Source organism: Poecilia mexicana, unplaced genomic scaffold (genome assembly GCF_051168715.1).
Source record: "Poecilia mexicana isolate PSO_F unplaced genomic scaffold, ASM5116871v1 scaffold_13, whole genome shotgun sequence".
NCBI classification, from domain to species: Eukaryota; Metazoa; Chordata; class Actinopteri; order Cyprinodontiformes; family Poeciliidae; genus Poecilia; species Poecilia mexicana.
Window position 1 is genome coordinate 33,002,375 of NW_028263382.1, and position 26,438 is coordinate 33,028,812.

The window sequence follows — 26,438 nt, forward strand, 5'->3', positions numbered from 1 at the left end:
AGTTGTCACGGAAGAGGCGGGGGCATAATTTGGAGTTCAGATCGCGCATGCGTTAGCTCAAAGTTAATCCGATTTATGAACGCTAATTTCGGCCAGCCATTCCCTATACCGCTCCCTCCTTAAACGCTTGGAGGTTCACCTATGGTTTATTCCGGTCCTAAGGCAGCTTACTCCGGTGTTCTGACTATCTGTCATACCCGTCAATCCAGCATACCTTACTCCGGCTCTTACGCCGGTAATAAGGCCGCGTACTTCGGCTCTAACGCCGGTGTAGAGCCCTAAGTAAACCTCCGAGCGTTTGAGGAGGGAGCGGTAGAGAACGACTGGCCGAAATTAGCGTTCATAAATCGGACCAACTTTGAGCTAAACGCCGCTTACACCGTGGAGCTCCAATATGCAACTTGAAGCTAACTTCACTGTGGTATCAACGCATGCGCGATCTGATCTCCAAATTATGCCCCGCCTTTTCCGTGACAACTCTCACACATACAAAAAAGTCTCTCACACATATAAAACTGAGTCTCTCACACACAAAAAAAGAGTTTATATTTTATTAGTTTATAAGTGTAATCTTAGTTTTATGTATGTGTGTAAGAGAGAAGAATTGTAGATGTGTGTGTGATATTTAGTAGTGTATGTGTGCAATGTTAGCATTTTTTGTGTGTGTGAGAGAGAAAAATTGTATGTGTGACATTTTATTAGTGTGTGCGCACAATTTTAGTATTTTATGTATGTGTGCGAGAGAAACTGTTTTCCTGTGTGACATTTTAGTGGTGTGTGTGCGCAATTTTAACATTTTATGTATGCGTGTGAGAAAGAAATTGTATAAGTGTGTGACATTTTACTAGTATATATGTGCAATTTTCATATTTTGTGTGTGTGCATGAGTCTTTAGTAGTTTGTGAGAGACAAAACATAGATTTTGTCCTAAAGAGACAAAACATAGATTTTGTCTCCCTCCCCCTATGTTCTGCAGAATTACTCCGCGTCAGAAACAACCAATCAGAACCAGCATTAATCAGCTAGCCATGCTATCAGGAAGGAGTGTTTATTTTGATGCAGCCTGTGTTTGACTTTGAATGAATGTTTCCTTTTTTACTTGACATTATTTGATATAGGCAGATTTATTTGACTCATGTATAATTTATGGTACTGAGAGCCTTACTATTAAATATTATTTTACTAATGGCAGGTTTTTCAGTTGTCCTTTTGACTGAGTAGCTGCTGTATTGTGCCTGCAAGTATGTTGCATGTTTTATGCCTAAATTAGGTGACTTTATTGCCAGATTAATTTTGTCAGATAATACAGTAGCATTTATACCTGAAGCAAAAAATTAACAGTCAATCTAGGTGATCGGCAGAGATCAGCCTCATGGGTGATCGGTATCGGAATCGGCAGCAAAAAACCTGATCGGAGCATCCCTAGTAAATATGTTTTTGACACAACAGCAATTGCTAGTTTTGGACTCATGTAATTTTAAATAATCTTCTGACTGGAGCCATCCTGATGTGCACTATATATTATTTTTTTCATGCAATTCTCTTTGACTTTCAGTTGATTTTGGTCGAAGTACTGCAGAAAATATAATCAACTGTTCACTTTAAAGTCTAGTTAAGACAGTTGGGCTCCACTCCTATTCAGCCGTGTTAAACAGATGCTCTTTTTAAGTGAGTTTGTGAAGCAGAATGAGACTTATGAGACTCAAAGGAAAATATATGAACACAGATTTGTATATTGTAAGTGTTGTGTGTGTATATTCATTTATTAAGTGCACTTGAAATGTGCGCAACTCAAACTGTAGCTGGGGTGTCAGTCAGAGACTAGAGAGGCACCCATCAGAGTTCTGTGACTTTGTGAACTTCCGTCCCTGGTTTTTGTAAAGTTTTTGCTGATTTTTAGCTCAGATTCCTTTTCAAAACTACTGTTAGAGTAAACATATTTTTCTTTTTTTTTTTTTTTTTTCCAAATTTTCTTACCTGCAGTGAGGTATCAATAATTACTTACACAGGGAGTAGAACTCACAGCAATTTCTATATAGCCAGTTTTGCTAAAGTTGTTTGTGCATGCCTTCTCTAGCATGTAGATAATTAAAAGTCTTTACAGTCCATATGTTGTCTTTTTCAGTTTTGCCATTTGTGTTAGCAACTAGGTTAGTTAACACAACTACATAGTTAGCATAACTATTGCTAATTATATATTTTTAATGTTTTTATTTCACCTGGTAAAACCTAGATTTAGTGTATTCACTGATCACCATTCAATTTTTTTAAGGATCAAAATGATCCATTTCATGCACAATTTCTATGTAAAATTCTATTGGGAACCTTGATTACTACTCTTATCCTGTGTCAGCTTTGTTTTAAAACCTTCTGAAAGAGATCAATGTCAACTGAAGTCCACATTGATACATAAACAGATTATAACCTCTGAGATGGGGAAATAAAGCCTCTGACATTAATACTAGGCAGCATTTGAATTGCAAAGATTCAATGCCATCAATTCAGCCAGCAAATATGCTCCATCGCCAAACTGCATCAATTGCCCCCCCAGATGTCCTTTCCCTGTCAGCATTAACCCTTTGATCATGCTCCAATGAAGTGTCGTCACACATTCCTGAGGACTGGCATCGGAATAATGAAATTTTGCTCAGCTACGCGCGACATTGAGGGTGGAATTTCACATCGAGGCGATGAGTGAAAGGTGAGAGAGGTGGTGCGCTAATGGTGTTCAGCTGCAGAGCATAAAACTGGTTGGATGTCGTCAACCTAATCAAATGACCTGCTCTATCGAGCGGAGATTTAATGAAATGCTCCGCCATCGCCACTTCACAAAGAAATTGGCACTTTTCCATGCCTCTTTAAATTTTTAATAAATGCTAAATACTTGCCGAGACATAATAAGAAGCACAAAACAAGCAGCTATACTTTCATTCATCCTCAAAAACATTTGCGTCGGCAATGAACACAGCAGTGCTGGGGAAGGAAGTAATGCATCACTTTAACATAGAGTACAAAATGATGCAATGCAGGGATTTAGTTCTTGAGCAGCACTTATGTTCTGGATACCTCTGTCTCTGTCGCAGGTTATTACCATATGGCATACGTTTTCCAGAATATTACATGGACATAAGGACCACTAAACACAGTGTTTTTACCCCATTTCCACCTCAGTCACTACAGTAGCTGTGTTACCATTGTTCACATAATTGCGTAATTTGACATTTTGAAAATAAATTTGCTAAATGGAAACATACCAATTTCGAAAAAGCTCAATGGAAAGTTTTGGTGCCAGGATGAGGTGGACTTTTTTGGCCATATTGAAACTGTTTTTTTTTTTTTTTTGCAAAACTGAAACAGAAGCACCTTTTTCACAAAACACAAGTCATGCAAAAACCAGCTAGATGTTGCCTCTGGTGCAAACCACGAAGAAAAAGGCGACAGGAAGTAGTTGGGAGGACTATGGTGCAGCATGTTTTTAATGAATTATAGCATGAAGAAAACTTATTCATGAAGTGATTTTAATTGAGTTATTTAATGGAAACAGCGCAGTTGCAAAATTGTGGGGGTTTAACATTAGTGGAATATAGACAAAGTTTTGCACACTTTTGAAATGGAAATGCAGTTATTGTATCACATGTGCCTATGAATAAATATTAAATAAGTATTTTAAAAAAACGTACAGCCACCACTAATCCAGTTGTTTTTGGGGATTTTCTCTCTTTATCCACATATGGTGGTCTCAGTGGTCAGCCTCAGCTTACTAACAACTGTTATCCTTCAGAAAATAAACTGGAGGGCCTCAGTCTCCCTGTCCCTTCTCTTTGACCCCCCAGCCTCCATGCTCTTACCTTTAAACCAGCTTGTCTTTGTATATAAACTGTATGCATTCTGACAGCCTGTGTGGGAAGACACTCTTCTCTCTCTCTCTTTCTCTCTCTCTCTCTTTCTTCCCTTCTTGAACCCTACTTCCACATTTTTCAGCCAGCAGGGAGATGCTCTTTAAGGGCTTTAAAATAATCAGTGTTGGGCTGTCTAATTGAGCCCGGGCTGACCCCTGAATGTGACCGTGCTGTCTGGTTTCCATCCATGCGTTTGATTGAAATGGGAAAAGTAGACAAGGATCCAACTCATTCACTTATGTTGGGCAATGCCCTGTGCTGCACGGCCCGGCAGCACTCTTTAGATGAGTCCGCCATCCGGGGGGCAAAGGGGTCCCGCTTTCCAAAGACTCAATGGAAGAATGGAATGTGCAGCACACCGTCAGGACAAGGACTGAATTCCGAGTCATTTTTCAGTCAATGTCCCTTTTAAATCTTTTTGTGTTAAGATTGGGTATTTGTAGCTTTTTCCCAGCCCTGTTCCTATTTAGAGAAAAAATAAGTATTGAACGCGTCAACATTTTCTGAGAAAATATATTTCAAAAGGGCCAATCCACCATACTCCCATCAACCAATACTAACATCTGTTAGTATCGGCCAAGGTTAGTTGGTCATTTTTCAAAGTGTAGCAAAGTATATAATATTGTCACCTTCCTAAAATAATGGCCCAAGTCATGTATTGCCAAGTGATTTTTTTTATCTTTTTATCCCCTCCAAAATTACTTTTAACAAAAACTTACTTAGGCCAATTGGTTTATATTGGTACATTTTATCAGATGTAACAGCAATATGGATTTTGGAATATAGGCATCATCTGAAATGTTCATATTGGTGCATCTCTAATAAGTAATTGACAACATGGCTATTTGACACACTTGGTGCATAAGACTCCACTGCTGAAAAGCTGTAAAATATTGGTACAATTAGTCCAAACTGAATGATGGATGGATATAAAAAACAAAAATAAAGAGCACAAAGATTGGGAACAACTTATTTTTATCAAGTGGAATGGGGAATACATTTTGGAAATGCTATTATTTTTCCCCCACTCTATTATTTTTTTCATACTTATTTAGTCTTAAAACTATTTAAAACAAATCCAACCATGTGAGAAGAATTGAAGCACTGATGTTTTCACAAAAGGGTCAATATGCAAGTATGCTGGTCAAAAATTGCTCTTTTTAAACAACCTTATGGTAATGCTTATGTCTGCTGTGGATTAAACACATCTGACATGGCCACAACTGTGTCCATTTATTCACAGTCGTACATAAAGCATGATGGCAAATACTGAATGAGAGCTAAATCTGCATGCATTAGACCTAAGCCACTGTGTAATTAAATATTAGCTAAATCCTCGCTGTACTGCTGAGAGTTGACCTAAAAAACAAAAAACAAAAGTAAAAACAGAAATGTGCAACTGGAATGCACAACTACCCTTTGGCAACACATCTGGTCTTCTGTGTTTATATTTAGCATAATTTAATTAGACCATCAAATAGCTTTTGTTAAAGTATCTTAACCTTAAATCTGGATTCTGAAACCTCCTCTATTTTTTAGGTGTTTTCAGTTTAGGCTGTTCTTACATTGTCTTTATTTCTGAGAAATTGGGGCTGGCATGAAATCTTTGTGCTCTGCATATAACTGGTCATAAATAAAATATTGCAGTTGGCTTTGTTGATATATATTTCTGATGATCTCAGCCTGCCTTTTGCAAATATATTTTTAAAATTTATTCAAAATATTCACAGAACAGTAAAAATTGTTTTTTTTAGAAAGGGAAAGTAAAGTGGGTCTCTACTTTAGGTTCTCTGGGATATCACCATTTTAATGCAGTCTACCATGATAGACATCTTCTACAAGTATTCCTTTTTAAGTCTAAACTAAAACAATAAATTGCAGATTTTCCTCAATTTTTATCTTCATTTCTCTTTGTTTTTCATGGGAGCAATTAACTTTATTAACAAATCTTTATTTACATCAACCCTCTTCAATCTGTCATTTTTTTTTCTGTACAGCTCTGTCTTCTCTTTGTCAAAGCCTAAAGACTTATTGCCACTTCTGAGGAAATAGAAAATCTTTATTTAAAGGTTAAAGTTTGAGTGCAAGATGTTCCCGTGTCCCTCTGTTATCGAATCGTGCTTTTGTCAATTTGTTTCGGTCCATTTGACTTTCATTTTCAAGTATCTAGCATGCTGATGAGAGTGAAATGTCTGCAAAGTTGTTGCTTCTATATTTTGGTAAGTTTTGTAGCAATTTTTGTAGCAAAAATGTCCAAAAATTCTGTTGTTACTAGACAAATGATAAATGTTTTTGAAATGTCCAGAAATGCAATATGTCCAGCATCCACTGCATTTCTATGTTCCCAAACATTCATAAGTAAAAGTATAAGCATATTACTTCCTACAAATTAGAAAAGTCTCCTTTTAATAAGTAGTGTTTGTTGTTTTTTTCTCTTTCAGCGTCTCACAGGCCTGTCCCCTTAAACAGAGGCAAAATTGACATTTACCTCTCCTTTACACAAAGAGCACTGGGGAGCCCGAATGAGGGATCGGGGGGAGAAGCTGGCAACTTCAGGGCACAGACCAGATGGGTTAACTTGAAAAGCATGGCATTGTAAACCAAATTTAAATTAATCCCTGTTTTGTGTGCCTCGATTGAACAATGATGTCCTTCCTGGGCCTCGGAGAGACTTTCACACCGAGGGGAGAGTCGGGCCTTCACCGCATCCGACACTCTATTCACATCACTGCTCTCAATTACCTGCCACAGAAATGCAGCACTTTGTAGACTCAGGCAAAATTACCTCACATAATTCAAGGCAGAAACCATGAAGTGAATAAATTTGAATATTCATTATGCATCTCTTGCTTTATAGCAAGTATGCACCTTCCAGAAGCTGGTTGGTCCTTACCATCTGTCCAGTGTTTGTGTGTGTGTGTGTGTGTGTGTGTGTGTGTGTGTATATATATATATATATATATATATATAATGTATACAGAACACATAGTGCCATGCTCTTTTTGTACATTTTAATGCAAAGCAATGGAAGGATTTCCATATAAAGTAGTCCCCAATTTCTGAAGACCATTTGACTTTCCCTTTTTTACAAAGGGGGCATGACCGTGTTCCCTGTGGGCCCGACACGTCTGAACAAAGAAAAGTGGGGTCCAAATCTCCCCTCCTCTTGCCCAGGCTTTCACCCAAATGTTTCTTGCGTCTCTTCATTCAGTACCTCCAGGATGCTGCAATAATTTTTTTTTGTGAATGTTGCGCCCTAAAACGATTGATTTTGCGGCACTGTTTTGAAAAAGTTGTGATGAAAGTTGCAAGTTTTTTTTAAGCTGGTCTTACAAAACATGGTCTTACAAAGTTGAAATTGCTGCACATAACCTTCCCTCAATAAAAGACGGCCTTAATATGAATAAACTCATGTCCTGAGGAGTTGTCAAAGTGCCAAAGAAAAAGTCAATGTTGGTCGTTCAAGTTATGTTTATACAACAGAGGCAAATGCTTCCGGACTCAAAATGTTTTGTGCCAAAAAAAAAAAAAAAAAACTATATATCCGTTTAGTTTTGCACATTATTTATCTTCCAGATTCGGCTTTCAAGAGACAAAAATAGGAAGCTAAATTATAAGGGGTCTAGGAGAATTGGTCAAAATTCAGCTGAGTTCCAGTGATTGTCCAGGAACTAAACAGAAAACATTAAGGTCATTGGTCATATTCTTGGAAAAGTTGCAATATCTAGTAAGAATTTGCAAATGATTAATGAATTCATTAACAGTTGTGACTTTCTGGAAGGATTTCATATTGTTTTAGTGCATTTCAGTCTAAGCTTCTTTAAGAATCCTCAGTTTTCATTATGTTTTCAATGACCAATGATGTTTTAGTCTTCTTTTTGACACTTTAATAAGAATGTCTGCCTTCAAATCAATATTAAAACCCCTTTGAAACATCTTTTGTAATTGCTTTCACTGGTTGTCTGTATGTGTGCACAGCAGAACCGGGACATTAAACCTGCTGCTTATGTTATTTGACGCAGCCATTCTTTAATTATCTTACCAGCCTAGTCTGTCTTATCATTCATTGTTTCGCTTTTTTGTTTTTGCTGCAAGTGCCTTGTTCTGCAGCGGTCTAATCCAAGCCTTTTGTTAAACAGTCATTCCTATTGGGAATCGATGAAATAATAGTCAATTACATGCAGTTACAACTTTTTAATGTCATTTTTTATGGTTTTACTGGAAACTGGACCATTAAAAATCTGATTGAGCCAAGAAAAAAATTAATTAATTAATTAAAAAAACAAATGAGAGAGAGTGAGAGAGATCTACCACACCAGACAAGACCCAAGGTGTAGGTTGTGCAAGGAGGCCCCTGAGACAGTCCAGCACATAACAGCAGGGTTCAAGATGCTCGCAGGGAAAGCGTCTGTGCAGAATATGGACTGAAAGCCCCGAGGTCAAAGTGGGGAACACCCCCAAAGGTGGTGGAGAATGACCGAGCTAAGATCCTGTGGGACTTCCAGATCCAGACAGACAAGATGGTAATGGCGAACCAACCGGACATTGTGGTGGTGGATAAAGAACAGAGGAAAGCCGTTGTGGTGGATATAGCAATACATTAGGAAAAAGGAGCATGAGAAACTGGAGAAATACCAGGGCCTCAGAGAGGAACTGGAGAAGGCCTGGAAGGTGAAGACCACAGTGGTGCCTGTGGTCATCGGGGCCCTCGGGGCAGTCACCCCCAAACTGGAGCAGTGGCTACAACAGATCCCAGGAACAGCATCAGACATCTCAGTCCAGAAATGTGCTGTTCTAGGCACAGTCAAGATACTGCGCAGAACCCTCAAGCTCCCAGGCCTCTGGTAGAGGACCTGAGCTCAGAGGATGAGAGAGACCACCCGCGAAGGGTGAGAAGGGAATATATATATATATATATATATATATATATATATATATATATATATATATATATATATATATATATATATATATATAGTATAAAGTGACTGTGCTAATAGATTTCTGGCTGTCACTCCTGAATTTAGCTTTTTTTTTTTTTTTTAACAAATCTATCCCAGAGGCTGTTTGTTGCTGACTGGCTCCAAGGAAAGATTAATGCTGAGCTGAACTTGGACAGAAACCTTTCTCACCAAAAGCTTTGGTGGAGTCTGTACACTCAGCATTTAAACGGAGCCACGCACGCACGCGGACACACACACACAGATACCTCTAACTTGTGAATGTCACACGCCCTCACTGCTGCAGCCCTGCTCTGTTGATGGTGGGCTAAATGATCCATAGCGATGTATATGGAGTGCAGCTCCGCTCATTGGTCACAGACACTTGCTTTTTATTGAACTTACAACATTAAGTCCATACAAACATTGACTCGTGTATTATCATCAAAGCTACTAAGAGCAAGACAACTCGCTGCCATTTCACTTTGGCCCTGACTACATTACATCAGTTATTTTCTCTCTCTCTCTCTCTCTCTCTCTCTCTCTCTCTCTCTCTCTCTCTCTCTGTTAAATATGTTCCAGTCAGGCCTTTTAGCTCAGATACTAAGGTGATACTGTTTATGAGGTGAAATACCACATTGCATTTATTCCCTATTACATGGTCTAGATTAGTTTTGTGATTTTGTTGGACTCAACTTGCTCAGCAATAATATTCCACAGGCTGATGTCTTTCCTGTCTGTTTTTCTCGACGGCAACAAAGATTTTGTCCCGGCCAGAACTTCTGAAAATCTGCTGGATAAACAAGTTTAATTTACGCAGCCGCCACTTTACAGCAGGACTTCAGAGGTTCTGGTGCCAGATAACCACTGTACACCTTCAGGTGATGCTTGCTATGGTAAGAGAACCAGCACACTGTTAGGCAGGTGGTCATCATGCTAATCCTCATCAGTGTGTATTTTCTTTACAAGGAAAATTATTTACTATCTAACATTGTGCCAGTAGGAATAAAAGTGTATGTGGTTCTACCAAAACATATGAAGGAGGGTTAAAGTCTGCTTTTGTCAATTCTCTTAATACCTTTCATCACAAACTTTGCTTACTCGTCCAAATGAGACACTCAAACACAAAAAGAAAAATGTTGTTTTGGTTTTTCCCTATAAGACAGACGGACAACAAAGATGAAAATGCTGAAGGAGGCCTCATGCTAGCTGTGCTAATGCTACTAGCTAATGCTATAGCTCTGTTGTTTCCGAGCAACTTAAAAAGTTCTGGAAAGCTGCTGGATCTGCAACAGAGAAGTAAAAACATCCCAGACTATGCAATGCTGTATAAATATTAGCTTCTTAGACATGAGGGGGCGCTCTCGTAGATTAGCTTGCTAGATGTAAACTGCAAAATTGTATATTTTTATATTTTTATATATGAGGGCTGAATTGTCCTCTAACTTTTGGCTTTGCCCTAAGGGTGAAACAAACCCTAACAAGACTGAGTACTGTGACTTAAGAAATGTTGCCACTTTATCGAAAATGGTATCAAAGTATCGGATATATTTCTTAGTATCAGTACCGAGTTTAAAATTTTAGTACCGGGATACTAAAGGGGAGGATTACCCGTTGATTTCTGTTTTCCTCTTGTTCTCATGTATTTTGACTTTACAGATTAATCCCATTATTCTCAGCCTCCTCCACTCTGGAGCCATTTCCTAATGTATTGTCCCAAAGCTGACCTTTCTGGCATCCACCACTACAGCCTATGTGGCATTGCTCTAAACCTCTAACAGTTTACTCTCTGTTCTATTAATAAATGCCTCTGACAAACTATTGACTGAAAAAAAAAAAAAAAAAAAAAAAAACGCCCTCAAGTTGGAATCCATAGACAGAAAAGAAATAGAAAGTATCCTGTTGGTGAAACTGCTTGTTTGGAAAAGAGAAATGATCTTTGTGCCCTGACTGAGGTCTGCTGCTGTGATGAATAGCTGTGTATGGCCTTTTATTTTTTTTTTAACTGCTCTGGGCATTCCACTGTCTGGACTGTTTACTGTTACCACACCTCGCTTCTCTGTGTGTAATGGTAACCAGCCTTAGTGACACATGGGGTTGTCAATGCCAAGCACATTGCCCCAGTGTAGTTCTTCTGACCCCGTTTCAAAGCTGATGCACTCTGCTGGCCGGAGCCGTCGCATTCCAGCGACATAGCTTCATGGCACGTAACTCGGGAGATCTGAAGTGCAGAAACCAAAACAGCGTTGCAGCTGCAGAGGGGAATCATCGCGAACAATTGTGAACATGACAGAAGAGTGGGTGGGTGGTGGGGGGGTAATGTTCAGCTCCATTTTAAGCCATTAGCTACTGTCTCAAACTGTGCAGGCAGCACAGCTGTATATATTTTTTTCTTTATGTCAGGTAGATTATGTGGCTTGTTAAGGCGAGATTTAGAGTCAGTAAATCTACATTAGCTGCAGAAAGGAGGGGGTGACCTTTCTAACTGTAATTAGACAGAGAGCCTGCCTCCAGCTTCACCGCCTTAGAGCCCAGGCTTGGTGGCGACCCCCATCATGACGTGCGGACATCCATTGATTGGTCGGGAACAGGTGAGGACGGCAGTGCGACCTTTGGTTGGACCACGTGCGAGCAAGTCCGTGAGGATTTACGTGCGTCTCTGTTTCTTGTTAGGGAGGCAGCAGGTTTGTTAGAGAAATGTTGACGGCCGCTTTAGAACATAGCACCTCAAGTCTGGATTTTCTTTTTCCACCAGCTAAATGAGTCTTTTATTTGTACTTATTGATTCGGAAAATCTTAGCCACAGTGAGAAAAAAATAAAACCTTCTGTGGTTTGAGAGCCATCGTCCCTTAACCGGTTTAGAGTGTAAGCAGCATGTTGGTGTTGACCTCAGTTAAAGTTTGCTGAAATAAAAGAGACAACAATATAGTAATCTAAAATTGAGGTGAAGCAAAGGACCACTTTGGGGGCAGGCCAGAGGAGAGGGACATTTCTCAGAAAAAAAGAGTTCACTGGATGTTAAAGCCTCTAAATATTGAAATGGTTGTGCTTCTTAATACTTTCTTTCCTGTAAGCTTTTCCTGGATCTTTAACATCCATTCTTGCTGTAATACTGGCTCCCTTTGCTGTCCATGGCTGTTTTTTATTTCTCCTGTTTTTCTAAGTCGTCTGTTCCCTTTTTGCAGGTAGCGCAGCATTGTAATAGACAACAAGCCTTCAGCTCAGCTGGTTCTCTCTTCTTTTCACCTTCCTCTCCGCTTTCCTTCACAAGCTTTTTTCTAAGGTAGTGATTTTTTTTTTTAAAGTATTTATCACAGACATTTTAGCTGCAGTTGTCCTTCCTGCATGATCTGCTGCAGTGCCTTGATTACACATTTTGTCAAGATACAAACCTGAACTACAGTGTATTTAATTAGAGTTTTGTATGAGTCTTCAAACGACAGTAATGTAGAAGAAAATTATAATTTTTTAAAGTTTTTGCTTTGTGATCACTGATTGCAGATTTCTGGCCGATCACCGATTTTTTATTTATTTATTTTTTAAAGCTTGATCTGCTTGATTCTGATTTTGGCCAATACCGATTTTTTTGACTCTATCAGGTGTCATGGTGACCTTCAATGCTCCAAACGTATTGTCTTGAAAAATATTGAACAAACACCAGTGAAACAATGCAAACAAGTTTTAACTACATATTAGGTAGTGCTTTTAGTCATGTTAAGACCTTTGTGGAGGCAGATGAGACTGGTTTCACATGTATTTATCGACCAATCAGCGATCAACAAAAATTAGGAAATTGGGGGCTATTAATCGCCTGGGTGATCAATCAGTGTACCCCTAGTTGCTACAATTAGTAACTCTGAGAGTACAACCCGTTCTCTTTGGAGGTCACCTAATTAGTGAATTGCAAAAACTTTGTGTAATTTTATGTTTTGTTTGCAGTCTGCCGCAGTTACAAGGAAGAAGGTAGCAAACGTGTGAGTTAAAAGTTTAACATTTTTTGGCCCACGAGTGGTGGAAAGCCAACGCTACGGAAAACATAATGCTCACAGGGAAACATGGATGCGTTTCTTCAACAGGGTAATGGAAGACAGTCTACAAACTATTGCTTGAGTGGAACTAATTGCATGCTACACTTTCAAATTTTGTTTGTAATTTCTTCATTTAAATACAATTAAGTTTACTATAGTAACAAAATGTGCCAGCCTGTATTACTGTATACTGCATTATTTAATTTTCTAAAGGTGTACTTCCGTCCACGCTGTCGAAGCGTCACTGTTTTGCTTTAATGTTAAGCAGCTAGTGCTACATTTCACGGCTCTCCTTGCCGTTTAGCGGTGCACAACTCCCCGTTTCCCTTCCAGCTTGACTGTGCTAGAAGACTAAAACCCTTGTTGAGGTGTTGTTCTGGTTGTTGGCACAGACTGTTTCTCAAGGGGCTCCTTCAACTTTTCTCTCCTCCTTTAAGTGTCCCTGGCCCCTGGCCCTCAACTCCCACCCCTTCTTGCCTCCGCCACAAAGCTGCTGTCAGTTCCCGGTCCACATGTTTGAGGCCCTCAAGCCTTTTACTTGAGACCCAGGCTCTGGTTAGGCGTCACTGTTCCAGCAACAGATAGGGCACCATGAAAGGGAGGGTGCAGGCCTCCATTCAGCTGTCCGGAAAGGCACTGAGGAAAGCTAGACAGAAAAAGTGATGGAAATAAAGTAAAAACACTCTCCTTGGAACAATTGTTTTCAGCTCAGCTGACACTATGTACTCTGAAGAGAGGTATCTTTGTGTAAAGAGGTAGAGTGACTATTCACCCACACAGAGTGCCCTCAGTTCATAAGGCTACATTAAAAAAAAAAAACGTGTGAAAATGGTAGTTTGGCTTGGAGGAACAGTGGAGTTCAGCCAGATCCATACACAACAGCCTTTCTGTTAGGCTGCCTCTGTTGCCTCCACGGTGCAGGAGCCCAGACACATTAACAAATACAAGCTCTAATAAAAAAAAAAGAAAAAAAACTCCACCGCTGGACAGTGTTCTGCTGCCTCTGCCAGAGGTCTGATAGGGTTTATACGAGGAACAGAGGAGCTACGCCATTCATTCCATTTGACTCTATTCTGGGTCTGTTTTTCTCTTTATATGGGTTTTGTTAAGTGCTTATGACTCACCACATACCCTAAACTACCAGAGATTGAATTCTTGAATTTTAACCCATTCCATCATTCCCTGTACTCGCTACCTCTCAGGTATTAGCTTCTAATTGGGTCTGACAGAGTTACTGTCTCGCATATGTGCAGAGGATCCGGCAGTCTGCGATGTTCTGAGATGACGTAGTCCCTTAGCAGTACGACTAACAAGGTAGAGATGACGGAGCCTGTCAGCAGCTCCTTAGAGTGTCTGTGTTTAGGGCACTAGAGACAGAGGCCCTAATTGGCAATCAGTGACACACTATTGTTACTGGACTGCCAGGCACTTGATCAGCCAGTGTGGAGAAAGATAAACTCAGGTTTAAAGTGGGAATGAGAGTACACGGCTGCACAAACATCGGTCTAGTGAAGGTTGTAATTGTTGGCACCCCTCAAAGGAGTACAATGACTTAGATGGTATGTAGGATAAGTAGAGATGCACAGATGCAGTCAGTTTATGATTTGAAAGTGGTCTGTCTTTAGCCAAGTCCTTGGCAGCGATGGTGGTAGGAATTTGTCTTGTCCAGTGGATTTCCAGCTCAAACTCCCTCTCTGTCTCTCTCAGGCGTTGCCTGCTAATGGTGGTGGTCACCTTCCAAAGCTGTAGCTACAATGTAGTATCTCCCCACTATCGGCGTGTGAATGTGTGCGTAAATGAGTGAATGACTGAATGTAGTCTGAAGAGCTTTGGGTCCAGATATAGCCTGTTGGTTATTAAAAATCTATACCTTAACTTATGGACTATTGAACAAAAACATTATAGTTGTCATCTTCAGTTTCGGAATTGAACAGCCTCACACATGCTTCCTCAGTCACTCTTGTTGTTGTTGTTGTTTTCAATGTCATTTTTACCTTGAAACAAAATTCACTCTTGAGCTTTTGCTTTCCTCTTATACACCAATCCAGCCTTTTGAAATCCATTTGTAAAAATCCATATATTAGCCCATCCCAGTGTTCAAAGTGTGCAGAAAAACGTAGTCATTTTTCTCAAACTGCCAATACACCCTATCAAGTTGTTGTAATAACAGTCTTACGTGTGGAAGTTGCTACTGATGGAAGAAGAATCAAAGTTTTCTATTTAGCTAATGAGGTGTTTAAAAATGACTCCAGAAAAATAAGACGACCTGTCAGAAGCTATTTAAATCTATGTCTTTGGTGTATTTCACAGAGAGTGAGACTTCATCAGGTGGGTATTTAGTTTATTTACTATCTGGTACTTTTGCAGGTTAGTCAATTTAGGTTGTTTTCATCCCTGTAAAAATGGGTATGAAAAATAGCTCTTTCCAACTGGGCATACATTTTTCACATCCATGAAGTATTTGTCAATTAGACAGAGGAGTAAATTTGCATGTAATATATTACAACAATCAGATGATTACCTAAGGATAATGGTGAATTACAAAACTGTAATTGAATATAGAGCAAGAAAGTCAATTTTAGTTGTGAGGAAAGAACTAGCAGTATTTTTTGCTGATAAAAACACATTTAAAGAGTGAAACCTTAAGCCTAGGCTCAGTTAAAGCTGCTGTTAAACTTTCCTTTCTGTGGTAAGAAGGCAGCATTGGCCATGAAAGGTTAGAATTAAAATGTCCACCGTAGATTCTTGGAAATGTTTAAGTTGTAGTGATTGGAATTTTCCTTGGCATGTTGGCATTTTTTCCAATTTCACAATTCATCATTTCCCAAACCCAGAAAAGTTTTGCTTAATATGCCAACACCTTTCAGTTGTTTTTTTTGTGTCATTTTCCTCTTGTAAAGCTTGGTAGAATAAACACCACTCACCAGGCTGTTTGATGTTAAATGCTTGAGGTGGATCTTCTGAACCAATAGCTTTTTATACTTACAAGCTTCCCTTGTTGCCTTCTGTTACTTTCATTTAATTAATGCATCTCCCAGGTCACACAGTGTGCAGTAACTAGGGATGCATGACACACAAGTTTAGACCTATTATTCTTTTATCTGTGTGTTTTATTAGGGTAATTTGATTTCTGCAGATGGCATTTAGGTATTTGGTTCCAACCCACCTCTAAGCTTTTATTCTCTATCTATAGCTAAGCCTTGCATGTTGAGCTAATGTGATAAAGAGAAGACTACTGGTATAAATAAATTGTTACTGGTTCAGAAGGCCTACAGGGCTTTGTTGGCCCATATAAATGAAATATCTAGTTTACAATATCTAGTCTAGAGCACTGTTTCTCAAACATATTATGCTATCTTCCTTTGTCTGCAAACTTTCTGAAACAGTAGAACAGGACTTGGACTAAGTTGTCCTATGTGATAATAATCAAAGGAAAGAAACCAGTGTTTTATTTTTGTTTGTTTTTTGGTTTGTTTGTTTTTTTGGTTGCTGTTTGATTATGTCAAAAGTTACAATTTGAGTGGGAAAGTTTCCTGCCCTTCGACTTTAAAATGTAATGTCGTCATATTAAAAATGACCATAACATTGCATATAAAAGTTTTATACAGTGACTGTATAAAACTGTTTTGTTGCACTTCTGAATTTCTGCAAACCTATATATATATATATATATATATATATATATATATATATCTGATTACTGGTAAGGCATAGCTGTTTAGCTGGCCAATGGAAGAGATAAAGGCCACGGATGTTAAGACTCGGAAGCTACTAACCATGCATGGAGGGTTCCACCCCAAATCCAGCACCCTGAGACTGTACACAAGCCGTAAGGAAGGAGGCAGAGGACTAGTGAGTGTGAGAGCCACTGTCCAGGATGAAACATCCAAGATCCATAAATACATCAAGGACAAAGCCTCAACGGATGATGTGCTCAGCGAATGTCTCAGACAATGGGGAACAGAGGACGAGGTGCAGGAGGAACCATTATGGGAGGACAAGCCCCTACATGGGATGTACCACCGACAAATAACTGAAGTGGCTGATATCAGGAAATCCTACTAATGACTGGAGAAACCTGGACTCAAGGACAGCACAGAGGCCCTCATCCTGGCTGCACAGGAACAGGCCCTGAACACCAGAGCAATAGAGGCTCAGATGTACCACACCAGACAAGACCCAAGGTGTAGGTTGTGCAAGGAGGCCCCTGAGACAGTCCAGCACATAACAGCAGGGTTCAAGATGCTCGCAGGGAAAGCGTACATGGAACGACATAACCAAGTGGCAGGCATAGTGTACAGAAACATCTGTGCAGAATATGGACTGGAAGCCCCGACGTCAAAGTGGGGAACACCCCCAAAGGTGGTGGAGAATGACCGAGCTAAGATCCTGTGGGACTTCCAGATCCAGACAGACAAGATGGTAATGGCGAACCAACCGACCAACTGGAGCAGTGGCTACAACAGATCCCAGGAACAGCATCTGACATCTCAGTCCAGAAATGTGCAGTTCTAGGCACAGCCAAGATACTGCGCAGAACCTTCAAGCTCCCTGGCCTCTGGTAGAGGACTCGAGCTCAGAGGATGAAAAGAGACCACCCGCAAAGGGTGAGAAGGGAATTTTTATACTGTGAGCAGTGATTAATTATTTATGTTTGGACATAGGCAACTTCACATGAGATATATTAAAGATCTGTTTCTGTCTCTGTTTCCGTCAGGCTTGTAACTGGTCACAGTTGATCAAGCTGAAAATTGTCTGATTTTGCTCTCCAGACAATTTTTTTGTTGCATCTCTGGTCAGGAGGGAAAGTTAGGGGTTGCTCATCGTGTCTGGCTCCTGTTACTCTTCATATTCCTATATCTCAGTGAACAGATTTATTTTGCTGATGGTTTTTAGGGTCATAAAATAAAGTACTTTACATCATATTAATTTTATGCTGGTTTATGATTCTTGAGTATTGCCGTTTTAAAGGATTTAAGCTGAAATGCTCCTAATTCCTGGGTCACACAAAGATTTTCAAATTGTAAAACTATTTTCAAATATCGGGTATAATGATAGAAAATCTTAAGTATGACAGGTTTGGTCATGTAGTGTGTGTGTGGTGTCAAGAGCACACCACACACAATCTGATTTCAGTCACAAACTGAAAATCTTGAAAAACCTCTCGAGATCAAACGTGAGTTCAGAGTAAACAAACATGGCCGACTGGGAAGAAGCAATGGAGACCGTTTCTGGACTACATTTAACGGAGAAAACAACACAAAGATGTTTCCAACACCCACTGGATTTTTTGGTCCGCCATGACAGTTGTTTTGTCTTCTTCATGTTTCAGTCACCTCGCCTTCTGGCTAATCATCACAATCAACAGGCTACATTGCCGTTAATCCTCTAACGGGCCAAGTCATGTTGAATATTCCCAATTTTATATTGGAATGGACCAGATCATGCACCACACACACCATTAAGTTCTCCTCAGATTATCTTGAGAGCCATCCTCATAATTGGGGCATTGGGAGAGGAGTATTGGGACAAAAACCTGCATAAAAGAGCTAGGCTTTACCAGTTGCCAAACAGATGCACACTCACATTATCTTACCCATAAGTGAAAAGCCGGACTGCGGCACACGTGCCCTTACATGTCAGCAGTCAGCAGGGTTCCTGCTCAGCATGTGTGCAGCACCCCACCTTGGCTCTGTCATGTTTTCCATATAAAAGCGCCGGTGTGGTGGGCTCCTGCTGGTGGTGGGTTAGGAGTCTTGTCCCTCAGCTGTAAATGAGAGCTTAATCGTCTCATTATCTCAGTCGGTTCTGGGTGCAGATGGCATTTTGGCATTGAAGCAGGCTGCAGATCCTCTCTTTCAACTGTGGTTACACCCTGAGATCCCTTTGACTGCTGTTATTGCTGTTGGTGTATGTGTGTCTGCATCACATGTGTGCGGTGTGTACATGTGAGAGTTTGGATTTGAATATATCCTCTGCTTGTTGCTCTCCAGTTGCCTTACCAAGGGCACATACTCCATCAACTCCGGTTGTGTGTTTATTCAAAGCTGATGAGAGATGTGATGTCTTCAAGGTTCACTTTTTCAAAAACCCGTATAGGGTTAAAAAGGCTTAAGCCCAGCTTATGCTTAATGGGTTCCTTTATAATTCTGTTAAATACCTACAATCTTTTTTTTTTACACGTTATTATTCGTTCTTTCATTTTGGATTTTCAGAACAGATTATTGGAACTGCTCCTTTCCCGCTCTCTGTTCTCAGAGGTGTCTTTGGTAACTCTGATAGTCAAAGGTCATGCAAGATATTTACAAGGCTGTCAGCAAAAACCGACTCTGCCAGCTCATGAAATGACAAACTCTTGAAAACATTCTTGTAAATTTTCTGCCAACAGACTAGAGAGAAAGGCGAGCAAACTGACAACTGAGATGCAGAAGTAGTTGTGCTGACAAAAACCAGAAACCCCTCCTGTTATTGTCAACGTTATACGACCAGGCAGTCTGTAGGTTTGAGGTGCACTCAAGTACGGCACATGGCCACCCAATGAACTGTAACTCCAACTCACATAATTTACTTGCATTTTGTTGAAGTTTGAATCAAAACCACAATTTGCATTAAAAAAAAAAGCTGCACATTTTTCTCTATTTTTCTAAATATTTGAATTGGCCAACATTAGACCTTGAAATTGACTTTGCCTGGGGACAACTGATCAGTGCATATCCTTCTCTAACCTTTTTATAATTTTTGGTAACATTTTTTAAAGTGTTGATATACCTGCTGTTGGTTGATTAGTTAGATCAAGTTTGACCTGCCCATAACAAATCACAGCTGACCAATTTTCTGCATTGAAAATTCAACATTTTGGCTAATCGATGCATTTTATTTATTTTATTTTTATTGCGTTTTCCAGGTAGATTGTGCTATTGTATAGCTAAGTCAAGTAACTATCTTACTTTCAGTTGCTGTTCAATGATGTATATGTAAAACATAATTGAAAATAATTTTTTATTGTTAATTTTTTTTCATTTTTTAAATGGCCTCTGTCTCTTTAAGAAGCTACCACTCTTGGTGACACTCCGCCTTCATCACGTTATCAACATTACTTCTCATTATGCTGTTTACAACTGTTCTTATGAGAGTTGGACTGAGAAGTAGTTTGTCCTAAGGTGGAGCTGTGTGGAAATAGGTGGAGCTTTGTGAGAAAAAGCATTTAGGCACCCTCAAATGGTTGCCATGGCAGACTGGAGGATTTTCAAACATGTATGAAAGAATCAAAGCAACACTCCTTGTATGTTTTGGTGAGGGAACGCTATTATATGAAGTTTAAAATGTAAATGTTTCTTAATTGTCTGGCTTCATTAAGCTAAATTAAATCACTAATGTAGTTCCCTAAATTAGAACTGCTTTTAAATAAAGAAAAATTGCTTTTTGGGAAGGAGAGTGGAACAGATAGCTGTTGGCCAATCACAGCCAGATGAAAGACTGGTGTGTGTGTCTGTGTGTCTGTGCGTGTGCATGTGCGTGTGTGTGTGTGTGTGTGTGTGTGTGTGTGTGTGTGTGTGTGTGTGTGTGTGTGTGTGTGTGTGCGCGTGTGTGTTTGACTCTTTGGGCATGTGTGTATGTCTGTGGAGGTCATTCTGGGCTTCCTGTTGACAGCTGCAGGCTGTGGGCAGATTTACTCTCTAGCAGATGCTGCGTAGGGACACAGGTCAGTCTTAGGTTTACGTATTGCCATTTGGCTGTATCTATTTCTGGAGCCACTCTATAGAATGGGAATGGGTAAACAAAATAGGGCTACTTTAAATGTCTGCTCTGTAATTGTTGTATGCTTACAGCCCATGGGTGTTTCAGTAATAGCAGTTGTTCGCTTTAGCCGGTCAACATCATTACGAACCTGACAATAGGAGGCATGACTGGTCTCCCTCAGCATGCTAAAAGAAATCCACTAAAGAATCACTGTGGCATTCCAGTGACTTCTTTTATTTTCTTTTTTTTCTTGTTTATACTTTCTTCAGCTTTACAGTTCTGCTCAATGTCTTCAGACTTTTATGTCACATATAATTTGTTTCCCAATGTGATATTTTGTAAAACCTGGATATTCTCAGCGATTAAATATGGACTCAGCACCAAGTGCAGACACGCACGACAGAGACTGGTACCAATTGGTGGCCCCTCGGGGTTGGTGGAATTGTCTGGCTTTTGTCGTAGAGGCTTCAAAGTACATTTTTGTACTGGCTGGCGTTAAACCACATCCAGGAGACCTTTAAACAGATTTGCAGACAAATAAAGTAGTTACCCTGCATGTCTTGTTAAAAGCCTCCATCATTTCAGCTCTTTTCTTTTATTGGGTCCTGCAGTGAGTCCGCCGAGGGACTTATTCAATTGTTCTGTTATGTGTTGGCAGTTCTGACTCCGAGGAATGAATCCAAATGGAGTACATATGCTTAGCCAAAAAAGTCAAACAAAGATTAGAAAAAAATAAGAAAATACTACTGTAAGACTATAAGTTGAGCTTTTTCATAGTTTGGATGGTCCTGCAACTTATAGTCCAGTTTCTCTTCATGTAAATGAAGAGAAAAAAAATGTTGTTTTTTTTTGACTGATGCATAAAATGTTAATTCATACTGATGGACATAGACCAAGGATTAAACATTACCGTCTGCAGTCGGGAGGAAAGCTAATCATGGGCTGAAAGGAAGAGAACCAGAGCTGGAGGAACGACTCTACAGTTGGGTGCTTAAAGAAAGCGCTTTACTGTGAGACTTGTGAATGGTCCAGTTACATCTTCAGGTCCTGGTAGTTGCCCAGGAGATGAATATGATCAACTTTGGACCTTTCAGCCTTATTGGTGTTACCGCTTCTATGAACGTATCGCCCCTCTGCCACCCACTGGATGCGTCTATGCTACGCTGCACACTTCACCGGTGCAAATTGCCACTAGGTAGCTCAGACAGTCTAACACCTGTTTTGTTAGGAACATCTGATGAGGAAGCACAAATTGTCAGAATGCTGATAAAGTGGAGTTGTTCCTGAGCAACCTGATTTAGAGCACTGACATCAATGCGTCAGAGCTGCCAGCAGACTTCTGAGCCACAGTTCACAGTTACCTACTTTTTTTTTGTTAAAAAGCAGGTAACTGAACACAAAATGTCACCAGAACCTTTTGTCAACGACCATAAGACCCCCTCCCCCCATGTTTGACAATTTCTAAATAAATGTGACTTGTATGATTTTTCTTTTCATAATCCATTTTTTGACTGATGCAACGGATATTCCAGAAAATATGGTAATAAGTTTTGTTGTTGTAATAAAATAAAAATCGACAATGCTACTCAAACATATTGAATTTGATCATGTTTGATTTCATCACGACAAATTTAAATGTTTTTTCTCATGTAATAGAACAACACATTTTATTGAAATTAAGAGCAAAATAATACATGTTTAAATCATGTCAATAAAAATCCTGAAACTCAATGCAAACTGTTGCCATTAGCAACTGGGTCTCTGTCTTCGAACATCTCGCAGAGCGCAGTTCAGTTCATCATCTGAAAATGAAAGAAAAGGAAATAAGTGAAAATATTTGAGAACATGGCCATCCACCTGAACTAGCAGCTCTGTTGCAACTCAAGAGAAAGACAGCCATGTTCATAGAAACATGGTGCTAAAAATGTGCAGTTTTAGCACCAATTGGGGGACACAGAAAATGTTCGGAAGAAGGTGGTCTGGTCAGATTTGAACTTTTTAGCCTACACACAAAATCCTTTGTGAGACGAAAACCCAACACTTCACATGATCCTGAACACACCAACCTCACTGTGACGTATGGTGGGGACAGCATCATGTAGGGAGAGCCAAGCTGGACAGAGTTGTAAATTGGCGCTCTAGCAAAATAAAATAAAAAGTAAATTTAAGGAGGGATGGTGGTCAATGGAAGACGGGTGTGGAAACAATGTTACAATCTAAAATGAGATTCCTATAAGTTAGCTGAGGTAGTTAGCTCAAAAATGGTGTTTGAGGGGTATGAAAACCTTTGCAAAGCTCTGTAAAAGGAAAGCCTCAGGCCGATTGAGAAGTGGGTAAAAGCCTGGACAATGCTGAAATAAATTTACTATTTGCTTAACTTGTAAAAATGCTTCTCAGATCGCTTTCATTCCCCTGTTTCTCCCCGGCGACTCACTGAGTCTGCCAAGCTTCTGAGCGGGTCAGACGACGCTTTCGCACAGCGAGCATGGATTGGGTTTCATTGCTCAAACATTTACCATTTTGTTTGCTATGTATGAGCCTGCAGTTTGACAAAGGCAACCATTGTACCTGGGAGGGACATTTTGTGGCTTTCTTCTCCTCCTCAAAGCTCTTGGCGTTGCGTTTCGGAAGACGGCTACATGACAGATGAAATTTTGCTTTATTTTCGCTTTTTTCCTCCCTTCCCTTTAAGAAAAAAAAGAAACAAACAAGTAAATCCGCGTTTCTCTAAACCAGCATGGCACACGCAAGTGTGTGTTTTTTCCGCTACTGTCAAGATTTAATTTTAATGTCTTGGCTTGTTCAGCATTTCCCATATTTATAGTCTTTAGGTTAGAATGGCCAGCTAACACATTGGTGGCTTCAAATAGCACTGAAGAAATCGGAAACATATTTTGTTCCAGGAAAATGTCAGCAAGATGTCCGCAGCATGCGCATGTTGAACAGCTTAGCCTTTCCTCAGTCCTACAGTGAGTCTATCTCTCTTTGGGTGGTTTAAAAAATAATATTTTTCTTATAACTATTTCCCTTCATATAATCACAGTAAATACACAAATCATTTCAAAATTGTTATTTGGAATAAAAACAAGTTTTTACTCTGGATGGACTTTTTCCACTTCTGATTCCGATAGCAATATCTGATTTTGTTGTTTTATCCAATACGATCGATACAGAAAAACAGTGCTGAACTGACTGAAAACGTTTAGTTTAAAAAAAAAAAAGAACAAACATAAATGTACTAAATAACTTATTTGATAACTCTGCACGGCTGCGCAGTAGGTAGCACTGTTGCCTTGCAGAAAGAAGGTCCTGGGTTCAATTCCCAGCCTGAGGTCTTTCTGCATGGAGTTTGCATGTTCTCCCTGTGCATGCGTGGGTCCTCTCTAGGTCCTTTGGCTTTCTTCCACAGTCCAAACACATGACTGTTAAGTTGATTTATCTCTTTAAATTCTCGCTAGCGATAGACACCCTGTCCCATCTCCACTAGGGAGAAGGGTGTAAGAAAATATGTGGATAACTGCACCAGAACAGCACACTTAAATACACCAATAGCTTCATAAGCTTGGTCAAACATGTAAAAACAACACCACTTTAATTTAAAGCAGTTAGTGCAATTGGGAGAAGAACAGCTAATGCAAAATAAATAAACTGAAACTGACGAAAACAATAAGACAAAATGGAATTAGAATTAATAGAGCTGCCTTTATGGATTGGGCACATTGTCACCAATACACAAACAAAAAAATTATTTTAGTATCGGGATTGATACCTGTATTAATATCTGATCAGTTCATTTCCATAGATATATTTTTACCCTACGTTTGACTCTTTTTGGCTTTTGCCATCAATAGTCAGAATTATGTCAACATTACTGGTAGGTACATCCAGACTATTCAGAGTCGATTTGAATTTTATTTCAACGTGCCATCAGTAAATTTGACTGTCCTTGCCAAATGTCCTGCAGTGTACAGTTTATGCTGAATGCAGCACATGAGTGAATATTAGTTGTTTTTTTTTTAGAGGCTGGTATGCTTGTTGTTCTGTGGTTCCACGTGGAATGATGGTGAAGGGTGAAATGAGAGCCAGAGTGTTTTCTATGAGCCCTGTGGGGGTCAGATGTGTTGACTAACAATATCCTGGCTCTCCTGGTCTACAACTGCTGAGTGCCTCTCGGCTCCATAGCCCCCTTCTCTCCGAGCATCACTCTGTCATCATGGTCCTTATGCAGGTTCCCTGCTATGACAGCTGTCCTTTCTTCAAACATGGCTCCCTCATATATGAAGCCTGAATAACATTGACACGTCTTTGTTGCCAGTGTTCAGGATGAAGATTTTTGGCTCCCACATTCTGGAAGTCTTTGACTCGAGATGGAGCGATAGGAGTTAGCTGGATGACTTCCAGTTTCTGGTTTTGTAAAGCTTTTGTAACCCACGTGACCGCCATGACCCACCCACCTTCCCTTTAAGCCGTCCCTTTAAACTCTGGGACCCTCATGTGTATTTCCGGGTTTCCACTATGCTGCTGCTCACTGTTGGTTGTGGCGTCGATTGTTCATAAAACAATCTGAAATTTCCAAATCGACTCATCACTGAACAATTTAATCCCTAAAACTTGAGGATCTGCGGTGAGTTGTTAAATACCATCTGACTTGACGGTGTATCTGCAATAATAGCGCCGCTAATATATCCGCTGCAATATTCACCAGGTTGGGATTTGTTGACGCCTGGTATACCTTCCTGATGAGAACCAGTTAACATTGCATCCACCTCCTCAGACGATCCGTTACTCGACGGTGAGTAAATATCATTTATATATAGTAGGGCGTTATTTCCGCAACGCTCCACCAGTTAGCATTAGCTACCAACTCGACAATCAGATGCCCACATCAGTTCAGTCCACTTACTAATTACTTACTCAATGAAAAGTCACACCTTTAATATTTAAAGGCTTCCCCTTCAACTTTAGATTTGATTATTTTTCATGATTTCTTTGTTTGTTGTTGGATTCCATGCTGGTGCAGCTATGAAGTCTGGTACCTGATATGATTTTGTTTGTAGCTACTTTAATCAATCACATTCTTAAGTTGATTGATTTGATTTATTATTAGTTGTTATTTGTAGCGACTGCTAATTACTTTATTTGAGCAATTTTGAACTTGAATTATGAAGTGCACTTTTTAAAAGGACTTTTTTAAAATTTTCTTTCCCATTTTTATGAAGTTAATACATAGCAAGTATGTATTTAATCGTTTTCCTTTTTTTCCCTATTTTGCTTATATAAATATAACATTTATATATGAACTTAATGTATGTTTTCTGGCCTTTTGGGTCAGGTTTTTTTCCCCCCTTCATCGACTCACTTGATGACGGAGGATGGCGAGTTACCCACACACTACCTGGTGGTAGGAAAACCAAACGACTCTCTCCACACAGGAAACAAACTAAACTCTAAAGGAGTATTAAAAGGAAAAGAACTATCCCCCTTGTTCTTGGACTTCTTTTGAACTCCATTAGGTTTTGAAGTATCACTTATTATTATTATTATTATTATTATTATTATTATTATTATTATGTCTTTGTTGGTTTGTTTGTCTTTTTTCCCCCCTCCTTGTTTCTTTTGAGCAATTTATTTTTGTTTAGTTGTTGCTGTTATTATTATTGTCATTATTATTATTATTGTCATTATTATTATTATTTCCACTGCAATAAATAGCAATATAAACAAACCTCTTTGCATCAGTTGTATCAATTATCCACCCCATCATGACTCCATGCCGTACCTACTTCTGATTCTACAAAGTGGTTAACACTAAACCTTGCAGTCAGACCTG

At 39.5% G+C, this 26,438-nt stretch overlaps 1 protein-coding gene and 1 long non-coding RNA gene across 2 annotated transcripts in view; both read left to right on the forward strand.

Annotated features, from left to right (window-relative positions):
* The window catches only part of robo1 (roundabout, axon guidance receptor, homolog 1 (Drosophila)), a 218,371-nt gene that overhangs the window by 55,175 nt on the left and 136,758 nt on the right, over positions 1 to 26,438 (forward strand). The window lies entirely within an intron of this gene.
* Positions 25,125 to 26,053, forward strand: LOC148155914 (uncharacterized). The gene is made up of 3 exons (XR_015764981.1): positions 25,125 to 25,232; positions 25,314 to 25,400; positions 25,941 to 26,053. It is a non-coding gene; the product is annotated as an uncharacterized LOC148155914 (long non-coding RNA).